General features: G+C 37.0%; 1 protein-coding gene across 2 annotated transcripts in view; it reads left to right on the forward strand.

Moving 5' to 3' along the window:
- The first annotated feature begins 423 nt into the window (after positions 1–423).
- Positions 424–12158, forward strand: part of LOC139967847 (transmembrane protein 45B-like) — a 30845-nt gene continuing 19110 nt past the window's right edge. The window contains exon 1 of one of the 2 annotated variants that reach the window (XM_071971984.1): positions 424–593. The gene's annotated coding sequence lies outside the window, so the exon portion shown is untranslated. The remainder of the gene's footprint in view (positions 594–12158) is intronic. The other variant, XM_071971983.1, reaches the window with a different exon arrangement.

Raw genomic sequence — 12158 nt, forward strand, 5'->3', positions numbered from 1 at the left:
AAATTGCTTACGTCATGGAACCAGTGGCGGAACCATGGGCTGTATCCCGTGATTTTATTAGGGTGGGGTGGTTGGGGAAAGGCTAGTGGTATATTGCGCCATGCATGGAACATAACGTTGACATTGAAAACGTTATTTTTACTGAATACAATTTTCACGTCGGGTGGCTTCCAATTCATCAGTTAACTCAAACTTGGTATCTTTTCAATTTAGAAAGTCATTTCAGATGGGAAAACCGTAGATTGCTCTTGGATGGGACACCCACCTTACAATATGGTCCGGCCGGTGATCGAACCCCGAACCTCCCGATTGCTATGCCTCATTGCTTTTTCATATGCCACCGCCTTTATCCACTCCGCGGCCACACTAACACACACACAGAAAACGCATACATTACAGGAGGTTAACGCCGAGTGGCTTGTAAGCTATTGCACACGCCCGGTTCTGGTCACTACACTTGTTCGATAAAATTTTGTACGTTGCTAGCTTCTCAGCGCCAACGACCTTCAAATAACATGGTGGGTAGTAACCAGCTGCGTATGGAGACACCCATTCCAATTTATCACGGTAACGTAAGCTACATCGAAACCAGGGTATGTACAAGCAAATAATGTCATATTCAGGATCATTAGGCTTCAGAAAGTGTTTGGTTCATGATGTTTTGGGCATCATTTGTGGTTAAATAGGTCTACTAGTTACTTGTTAGGCCTACGGTTAGTCGCTAAGTTAAACCTACTGATACTGATAGAACTTCTGCCTACTACTTTGTACTAGTACTAGGCTACTGTAGTACCAGTAGTAGTAGTGTTACTAACTACTACTACTATCCTCGTGCACCGAGCCATAGCTACGCCTAAACAGGAACTTTGCCCGGAGTAGCCTACCTTAGGCGTATAACTACATTAGCGCCTACATTAGCGGTGGGAATTCCACACAGCCCTACTCCTAGTTATGCGAAATATCGTTCGCAATTCATCTCAGTGAATTGGAGAGAAATACGCCTTGGCTAGACCAACCCTTTTGATACTGATAACATCAACAGTTCCAGAAATTTCTTTCCAAAACCAAATTTAGGCAAACAGCGCGATTAATTGTTTTGTATACCTTTTTGATATCTCAAAGCATATTCTTGATAACTGAGAGTGAGAACTCTAAAGTCTAATTAATTAATAATTATATTTATTATATATATTTTATTAGTTATACATAATTGTGAATGCCATACAGTATGTATGCAAAGCAAGGAACTGCCTAACTCCTTATTAATGATTGATTTGATTTATTACACTACAGGGTTAACCTTCGATGACAAGAATACAACTTACAAGTAGGCCTAGGCCTTTAGAATTTAAATAACATTAATTCTGTAGGAAGAGAGAGTCAAATTTAAGCTTCTTGGAACATGGTATTGTGGAAGCATCTACTCAACACAGCTAGCAACATGTGAATTTGTGTAACTATTTTCCTAACTGCCATTTTGGCCAAGTTTGCTGTATAGACAACCCAAAATGCTTTTGTGATTTCTATTTCATAAAGTTATTTACGGTTCATGAAATCCAAACTGGTATTTTGGAGCTGAATGGAATTTGAGGTAGTGTGCATAGTTCACATTGCATTAACTGCATTAATTTTGTGTTTTTTTTGTGTATACATGTATTTAAGAAAATAAAGCGGTAGGAGCTCCTGTGGCTTAGCTTTACTGCTTATGTTTAATTAGATGTGCATACCTGTAGTAAGTTTTCACGGTTTGGTGAAAACTAAAACCCGTTTTTTCTAGCAAAATAAACGAATCTGGCTCAAAAACTGTTTTTTTCCCCGATCCGAATTGCATTGAAAACATCCAAATCTCTTGAGGTGACGCGATCGCATATATGTATTTTTGAAGCTTTACCAACAGCGTTCCAAGTCTACTTCGTTCACAGTAAAGGGTAAAAAATAAGGAGAATAAATTCAAGAAATGTTACTGTCTTCATGACTCCCTTTTTATTACCCATGTGCATTAAATTACTTAACTGTTAAAAATGTCGAAAAGATATGTGTTGGTGAAATGTTTTCTTAAAGTTTTAACATCATGTACACGTATCGTTTATCTTGTGTTTCCTGTACTTCACGAAGTTCAAGTTCGTGTTCAGAAAAAAATCACGGTCATCCTGATCACCCGATGGTCTCGTCAGCTAGAAAACTACTCTGATAATGACATGCAAGTAAATAGTTACTTACAATCGTCTAAGAATTTCTGTTAACTAAGGAAGAGTTTGCTTGGTTGTTTGCTTACTGTTTAACCTGCTAATGATGATAAAATAGAATTCGTTGGTTAACTCAAAACATTTTTGCCCCAGATGGAGAATCTTCCTAAACGTAGATGTTATTGTAATATCTCCCCCCCCCCCCCCCCCCCCGAGAAAACTACAATCAATTGCTCTACCCCCATATTTATGCTAAATAGATGTTATACTTTCGAAGATTAGGGCCGAGCGTAAACCCTATTATGACCAATTGGAGATCGTAAAAAAATTGCTTTACAAAAGGATTGGTACAATAAATTCAGTAGTGGCTAACAAAGTGTTCGAAGGTACCAAATTGAACGAGGCTCTAGTCATGTTCGCGGGTGGTGTCTTTGCGGTAAAATCAATTTCTCTTCAAGAAGTGAAGAACATTTACCGTCTACACTTTTAAGTACAAGTTGAAAAATATCACTGGCAAAAGCAGGGATTAGGTCGGCAAAGATCATAAATTGTTTACGTTAAAGTTGGAAACATGTGTTCATCAACTAAAACGAACAATCAACTTAGAGACGCCTTGTCTGATAACTAATATGAAGAAATAATGAAAGGAAAATTACAAATAGAATAAAAGATCTACTAGCGTACAAAGAAGACTTGTCCAACAGCAACATCTGTAATTTCCAGCCATATATTCAACATATTTACTCCTTTAGTATTCCTTGGCTCAAGCCTGACGCCAGGTGTATCTTGTGAATAATGGACTGATTGGTCTATTAATTTTTTTTTTCTTTTTTATTTTCAACTCATAGAGCCCTGCTCAAATATTTTCTCACTGCTAGGCCTGTGTTCTGGGACGGCTGCGTGCGCAGCTGTACATGTTGTAAAGTACAGTATTGTGGAGAGCGCAATGTACCTTTCAAGTTTTAACGAACATTTTTTGAACAAGAACTGTGCTCAATTTGTTTGAAAAGATTTTCTCCATATCCTCTAAGTACTGTTAAATTGAAGTAAAATAATAAGAACAACACAAAGAGGACAAACATGTTGGAAATAACAATTTTTTGAACTACAGTACATCTCGTCACTTGATGCAAGCATGTAAGGGCTGCATAGCCTAATGTTAGGCCTAGCTATCCACACTCAAGCACTTGTATATGGCGTGTGCCGATCGTAGCTGACAATGTCATCTAGCAGAAAAGCTTTCTCTTGTTGCAATTTAATTTCATATTGCAAAAAGAACAGTAAATAGGAGAAACCAAAATCAACAAATGATGGAGGAAAGCTTTAACTTTTGATTTTTCCAGTATTTGCAATTCAAATTTGTTTTTTTTTTCATTTTTTTGGTTTTCTTAAAATAAAATATAGTACCGAAAATCGGTTTCCCGTGCAAGCATAACCTGTAGTCTATTTGCACATGACTAATAATTATATAGGCGATGTCATTTCTTTTTTTAAAAAGCAACCTTCATCTCGTGCCTAGTCTGTTAGACCTAACAATAAGGCATGTGCCTTGAGCATGGTTTACACAAAGGACGCTCATCGAAAAACACACAGTTTAAAGTCCAATCCAGTCTACTATTATAGTAAATACCACCAAGGGGATGGAGTTTATTAACACAGTATCCGTAACTGGTAATATAGTGCATGCTTTCATAGTGCTCTTTGAAATAATCAGAATCACTTGCCAGGGCAAATTAGTTTAACAATAGTCCAAGACGAGATGACAACATTTTTGTTTGTACTTGACCAAAATCAGCTTTGGTGGTCATCCAGCAGTTTACATCAAATTCAGATTGCATTGATATGTAATATACCCAAATAGGTGAAAAGATAAGTTGGTGCCGTCGTCCATCACTACTGAAATAATACAATACTGAAATAAAAACAAATAAAGCTGTAGCCCTATGATCCACTCAATGGAAGTTTTACCCTGCCCAAAGCTGGTGTTCCTTTCATCAAGTCTAAACATCTCTCCTTAAGTGTACATATTGGTCATTCTTTGTTATCCTGCACTACATTTTGTTTGCCATGAACCAAATTTGCTGTTTGGGCTGTAACCAGACCAGCAGATCTTCTATACATTACAATTTAAGAGTTCCAAACAATTTAAGAGTTCAATGTCCAACCATTAACTCTAATTGAGGGGGTGACAGTACAGTGCTCTATAACAAGTTTTCCAAACTTAGGTGTAAAGGACAGCAATCGTAATTCAGAATACATTTTCAGATGTACTGTACAAAATGAATGTGAAGTACAATTTGTTGGTTTCATACATGTAGTAAAGCTCAACAATAAGGTACGAATATTTGGTGTTATTTTGGACTACATTTTGTGCTATATTCGAAATAAAAACATATCACTTGTTTCCCATTTATTTTAATTCAATGAACAACAGCCTACTTTTCTGGTGTTATGAATTGCAGACTGTAATGAGTAGCATTATAAGTTACTGCAAAGGGCAAAGGCTACTGTATATACGATTTCAATTATATAATATACATGTATCTATGCTGTGCCATTGAAAGAGTGGTTAGGAATATGACAAACTGTACGGTAAATTCATTTTTCATAATATCAGCAGCTTGGCTCAAGGTTGTGTCCTTAAGTGATCGTTTTTGCCTGGAGGCAAATTGCCTTCACCAGGTTGCAGCCCTCTCAAAGATCACACGTTAATCATGCAAGGGATCTTGTGCTAGGTACTGGTATGTTGGTCTGTAGCGCTCTACATGCAACCAATTGTATTTTGTTAAAACATAATTTAAGTTAATTGGTGTCTACAATTGTTCATCGTTCCTTTGCAAAAAAAGGAAATACTAAGCCAAGTTGAGGAAATACAGTATTGTGAGTTGTTGGTACTTGTAACTACAGTAGGTACAGTACAGGTTATTAGCTTCAAAGGTTTGTTCTGGACTTTCAGTCCTAGACACATTTACACGTACATGTTAACATACACACATACAGGCATGCATACTGTACAGTACATGCACTAGATGCAGTTTAAAGCCAAATGATAGATTTTGTAGATCAAACCATTCTCTTTTAAAACAGCAACCAAATTTTGAAATGCTTATTTGACATTATGCTGTAGACATACAACCTTTGCTATCAATCATTCTTAATATTTATAGCCAAAGAATTAAAGCTTTGTCTCTCAAATGTCTGGGACTCATCTACTTTAGGATTACATTACCTTAGAGCTGTGTACTGGAAGTACATTGTAGGTTCACTTCAAATCAGTTGCACATCAATTTGATGATTAGAGAATTGTGGGAAGGTGAGTTTGTAATGTCTTGCAACCTTGTAATATTACGCCTACTGCACAGTGCATTACGGTACATGTACCACTGGCTGATTTACTGTAGACATTCAATCTTTGCTATCAATCATTCTTAATATTTATAGCCAAAGAATTAAAAGCTGTGTCTCTCAAATGTGTGGGACTCATCTACTATAGGATTACAATACTTCAGAGCTGTGTACTGGAAGTACATTGTATTGCGCCTAATGCACAGTGCATTACGGTACATGTACCACTGGCTGATCTATGGTGCTGTCAATTAAAAGGACTGTTGGGCTGGATGCAGTCATCTACAATTAATGTTCACACATGTGTACATTTATTACTGTATTTGGCTTTTATTGTTCATTGTCTTTGATCACTGAATTTGATCTTTGATCATTGAATAATTGCACACGCTATGCACATGTTGTTGTAAAGTTGTTAAATTTACTCCTCGGTTTTGGTCACATGATATTACCCGAAGTATGCAGTAATAGCTAAGATGCACTTTAAGAAACACTCAGCGTAAATGTACTGTAATAAAGTTCTGTATGTAGTCTAGGGCTGTGAGTTTTCGTTTAAAGACCTAAACGTTTAAACGGCCGATTTTTCGTTCGTTTAAACGTTTAAACGAATATCGCAAGAAAACGCCGAGTATAAAGGCGTGGGGTCCAGGGGACCGCCCTAGGGCCCTGGTGGGGCGAAGACCCCGGAAAAGGAAAGGGAATTTTTTGCGTGTCTGGCGATAAAAAAATTCGCAGTTGAGGATGCAAAATACTGACAACTTTTTGAATTTAAATTGTCACAAAGCTGATGAAAAATTTTAAATGACAAGTTAGAGTAGCTGTATTATGTTATAAAATGAAAAGAGATTTAATCTGTTTTACAATCTTTAAAAAGTTTAACTTACAGAACCTCCGATATTATGAAACAAAAAACGTTCGGCAAAGCCCCGTTTCTAGAATGCCTAACAATGAATAGGGCACACTAAACGTACATCAATTTACAACTGCAGTACGGTTTAACCTACAGTAACTTAAATACTACGGTAGGATACTGTATATGTGCTCAGAATTTACCCAGGTACATTGCCAAACAACTGCGCGCTCATCCCCTGTCTAACACCTGTTTGTTAACGTTTTTGGCACGTTTCTAAGAAACGTTTCATAGAGTATTCCCCATGATACACGAGGCACAGTTCATACACGCAGCACACTTAAGATATCAAGCTATGGTCATCTTTATGAAAGTAAACCTTGTAATAAAATATGTTTTAGGCCACACGGCATGCTGTACGTTGTGGAGGCCTTACATGTGCTGTACTCTGTGGGCTACCCTGCGGTTACAAACGTAAGCCAGGCCGACCGCATCTACGATGGATTGACAATCTAACCAAATGGTCCGGCCGTTCTGCAGCCCAGCTACTCGAAGATGGCATGCACCGGATTAACATTATAAAAGGTTACAAACCTAAGAATGTTTATAATCTTCGGGGAGGTCAACGGGCCAATTTGGCTTATGATTATTGATTGATTGATTGGCATGATTAACTAATGCTAAACATTATTTCCATGTTCTTGTAGAAAACGTCAAGTTCGCAAAATACAATTGGTTGTGTTTTTGTAGTTACGTGAGATCCGTAACAGACGAGGTGGTTAGGCTATTTGCTATACACTTAACTGTGGTAGTACATTATTTTTTCCCGTATTTTTGGAAATTCTAGAAAATACTTTCTTTTCCCCCGCTTAACACCAGATGTGGTCTTACGGTTTATTCATAAATGGGTGTACTAGAGCCTTGTTTACATGACATTAGTTGCATTTAGCACGATTTGCCAGTTTCGCGTGAATTTTTCGAAAGTGTTTTGCTGGATCTTTCGTAAAATTTGAAAGGTGTACCAACTTACTTTTCGTACACAATTGGTAATTTCTCTACTGATTTTCATAGTTTTTTTTTTTTACGATCTCCAATCGATAAATTTCCTTTGATCATGTATTTGAACAACTATTACCAAGTCGAGTATTCGACCCGGTATTGTCTGGTCGGAGAGTTCAAAGTGATGGACAGGGATTGTAATCATTTCCATCGAACATGCATTGACTGGATTATCTGCGCCGCCGCTGTCGGCTCGATATAAAGTACACTTGTGCCGCGAATCAGGAAGTTTTCACAAAGGATTACAGCGTTCAAGTTTAAGCCATTCATATCGCCGGATACATCGGGGGGGGGGGACAAAAGTAGGATTACTTTCGCGGTTTATGATTCGACTGATCGTAAGTTGTTTTGTTATTTCACGTAGTAGACAAAATATACACGGGAATGGATACGCGATTTTTGCCAATAATTTAATTTTCAGTTGATATCATAGTTTCGTTTAAACATTCATCAGGTTTTATTAAACGTTTAAACGATGTTTCGTTCGTTTACACGTTTAAACGTGTAAACGGCACAGCCCTAATGTAGTCTTCTGCTTAAAAAACAAATTACAGTAACAGAGTATACCTTTATGTCAACTGCTTGCCATTAATTTATCTCAAAGGAACTGTCCTATAAAAGTAATTCCTCCCCTGAATCAGTCATGATGATAATGATCTAGTCTGAAATGTTGTATATATCGTAATGTGCCAAAGATTTCATAATGTATCAATGTCACCAAACAGACCAAGAAACCCTTCTTGAAAAGGGGTAAAGCTAAATCACAAACTGCAAATATTAACAGCAAGAACAGATTAATGCGACCATGTACAGTACTACTATAGTACTGTAGTATATGTTATATGTATACCAGTATATGAAAGATTGAGAGACACAAATTGTAGCTCGGTACTGATACGTAACAACAACGTTGTATTCGTATAACTGGGACAACAATTTATAGAAACACAGAGGTAGCACTCCTTCTATGTTTCAACAAAATTGTTTGCAGTTAAACCTAAACTTTGACCTGTGGTGTGTTCAATTTCCTCTTCCATCTATAGCATTCTGAGCTCATTCCTTTATAGTACATTAACGGCTGATTATGCAATAGTATACATACCAAAGATCTGAAGGATAAAGTTTGGTCTAACGTGTACTTTCAATGAATTTTGCAGAAGGTTTGTATTAGTTTGTAATATAAAATCCTTATCTTCTAATGCCTCATCTTAACAGTACTTCCCAGGCAACAAGCATCAGATGATGAAGTTGATAGTGAATGAGCTCAGGGTTGTGAAGATAAAAAGGAGTATCCAACAGTCCAGTGTTTTATTAACAAATAATGTCAATTAATAATTTAAAGATAATTCTCCAGGTCCATCCACTACAGTAACTGCAATTTTTAACACATTTCAGAAATCTCCATTGAGATATCAGGTCAGGGACACAGCAATTGATTCATTTTGACATGATTTAGAATGCCATAAATTCCCAGAGGCCTTCCTCATTCCACTCCTATGACTGGAATCTATATTTCACCTCTTGAAAATGTCATTTCAAGATTTTGAAATATAAAATATAGATATGATGCAGTGATAATGTAGCTTACCTATAGAGCAGGGGTTGAGGCAGAAATGGTAGATGTGGGTGTCTAAATTTTTAAAGTGGGTGTCCTACCTTTTTAGGGCACCATGATGCTTTGGCATCATTGTGATCACAAAGCGATCGCCCCTCACGGCGAGGTTCAAGGTGCCTGCTGGCCCTGCCTTAAGGGCCCTAGTGGGCCGTAAAGTTCTCAGAGGTTACACGTCTGTCCAGTGGGTTGTACCACTGTCCTCTGTTATGTAGTTTCATGTATTTTACTGGCTTTTATGTAATGGCCATGAAACCCCAATAAATTGGAGCAGAACAAGTCATGGTTTTGGCAAGGCATCACACTTCAAAGATTTTGTTTACTGTACATGTAACAGACAAAGTAAGTTAGAACTGATATATGCACTGTTCTGTTCACCTGTGTTTGGTATTTAAGCATGAAAGCAGAGGTCACAATTTATAGAGTACAGTATATACATACTGTATGCTTGGACTGCTGGAGAAAATACCTTTGAGGTTGATCATGGTTCTGTTTGTTGTTTAAAAATAATATACATACAATTGACAACACTGTTTTTCAGGGAACAATGTGTGTTTCGATGTTAGTTGTAATTGCAAGGTTTATGTATAATTTATTATTAACGGTTAGTGACTTTAAATACTAACATTTTCTCTGTGTGCTGCAAAACTGCTATATACAGTACAGTACTGAACATATAACTTTTCAGTTGTGTTGCAATTTAGCCACTTACTTGTAATGTCCCATGCAAATAGTATTTACTGTACGAATAATTTTTTTTATTTGGGGGGCGGAGGAGCGGGGGAAGGTAGCATTATTACTTCTCACAGTCTGTTTCTGTCACCACATGTTACAATGCATATAATACATGTATAGTCACTGGGTGATAGTGACTTCTGCTTGACAAAAACATCTGAACTCAAGATATTGGGGCATCATCACTAAAACTTAGGGGTTGCTTGGGCAAGCTCCAGGAATTTAACATATAGGTGATGGCTATGAATTGTTTATAAACAACTGCCCCTGATAAGGAAAACTTTATGGTCTCTTTTCCTACTTTTAAAATAAACTAATCTAGGCAGTAAAAGGATGTGTCTTCCATAATTTATGACCACTTGATAACTTGTGACCTTTATCAGCTCTTATTTCTTTCTCTTTCAATTGATAGCACTGGCAAGTATAGTATTGTAAAGTTATGGATACTTAACTCATCTTTCGGTTCAAAATGACATTACAGTAAAATGACAAGTGGCTGGTCAAGCAAACAAATTTTGAAGATCTAATATCTAGGCCTAATCATCTGTAAACTGTGTGTCAGTCCTAAATGCACTAGTTACTGTACTCTTCTCTTTGAAGTTAATAGCATTAGTTATACCTCTGTTACATTGTATGTTGCTTATCAAGTTCTGTGTGTTGCCTAAGCAGACCATCACCACCAGCCCCCCCTCCCCTCCTGTGCACCTCTGTCAAATAGTACAGTAGATTGATACTGTATGAAAATGATTATTACACAAGCCTTGTTCACATTTAAAGAATGCAACTTGGGTAACCGATACAGCAAGGGCGATCACAAACTTCGTAGTGTGAATTTTTGTGAACCCATCAATGTTCTCAGGATCAGACTGCCCGTTCTTAAGTATGGACACATCGGGGTGGGGGCATGGTATGGGGGGTCAGCTTTATTTACCTCCACTGAGGCAAAGGAAGATTCTGAAATCCCTTGGAATGCATACTCAAATGTGATCAAGGCCATTGGAAAGAGTTTCCCCTTAAGTTAAGTACTAAGTGGTTTGAAGATATATGTAAAACAGCTCTTTGAGTTGGTTTTGAACACTTCTTGATGTTATATACATACATGGCTTATACTCAGGACTACAGTAACAATACTGTCCATACAGTAGATTAGCATGACTAGGCAAGTTTGATTTCAAATGGTGAAGAACAGTTACTGAAAGCTTGATGTGTGATTAATACTGTCTAGGACACAAAATGTTTTGAAATGACTTTATTGATGAAGTACAATGCTCACTCTACTTTCATTTGTTGCAGTTCAGGAAACAAGTCTTTGATTGATCATTTTAATGGAGTCTTTACTCTTTAAATTAATTCAAAAGGATAGTTGTAGACTTGTCAAAACTTGTGTAAATTAGTTACCAAATGCTAATGTTCGGTTTTGTAAGCTGCTTATACAGTGTATGTGGCAGCAACCAGAGGTCTAGTATTACTGAAAATAAGATTTAATTGACCAATAAGAATTGAGCTAGTTGTAAAAGGAGTTTCTCATCAATTGAGTGAACATTGTGAAAATGGAAATTAATGATACCACTCGATTCATAAACATTTAGCTTCTCAAATTTTTTTTTTTTCATGTTAACTAGTATGATTCACATGTATCCAAATTAAGGAACATTGGAAATTTGAAAATGTTGATGTTTCTCCTTTACAGTACTTTTAAGATGTGCAGCATAACTTGCCTGTAGTTACAGTAGGATAGTCTTGAAAGCTACTGCAGTTATGTACATGACAGGTTGTTAATATCGTTATCAGTGATGGATGCTTTCATCCTGCAAAGTGCAATCTTGTTTCCCTCACAATTTATTTTCCTTATCAGCATGTATCCTGAAAATTGAATGAGAAACAGAAAGATGTCTTCATAAACTTATAATACAGCTCATGGTCAGATTGTAGACTGTGAACTGACCCATGCACTCTCATGAGAATTTAATCAAAGTCCTCTTGGGAGTTGGTAAGTAAGTAGGTGTGCAAATTAATCTTTCATGTTTGATATGAATAAGTAGATGGACACCATGTCTTGCTTTCGTTGACAGGAACAATGAATTTGCACAGGAGTCGGAGCTTATGACAGTGATACCCTGTAGTGGTTAATTGAGACTAACAGAAACTCAAGTGCTCTGACAATATACTGAACAAGTACAGAAGCCTGGGTGTACATGTGTCTTCCCAGGGAGCTATTAAGGTGATTCTGTGAGTTTGGAAGAAAAAGGAATTTATACATAAAGCTGTTCATTTTCAAAACATGGAACTTCGTTTAAGCTGCTAATCTGCCAAACCATGAACAATAAGAGAGTTTGAGAAATTAAAAATTAAAAATATCCAAAAATTTATC

The sequence above is a fragment of the Apostichopus japonicus genome, chromosome 5 (genome assembly GCF_037975245.1).
Source record: "Apostichopus japonicus isolate 1M-3 chromosome 5, ASM3797524v1, whole genome shotgun sequence".
Taxonomy (NCBI): domain Eukaryota; kingdom Metazoa; phylum Echinodermata; class Holothuroidea; order Aspidochirotida; family Stichopodidae; genus Apostichopus; species Apostichopus japonicus.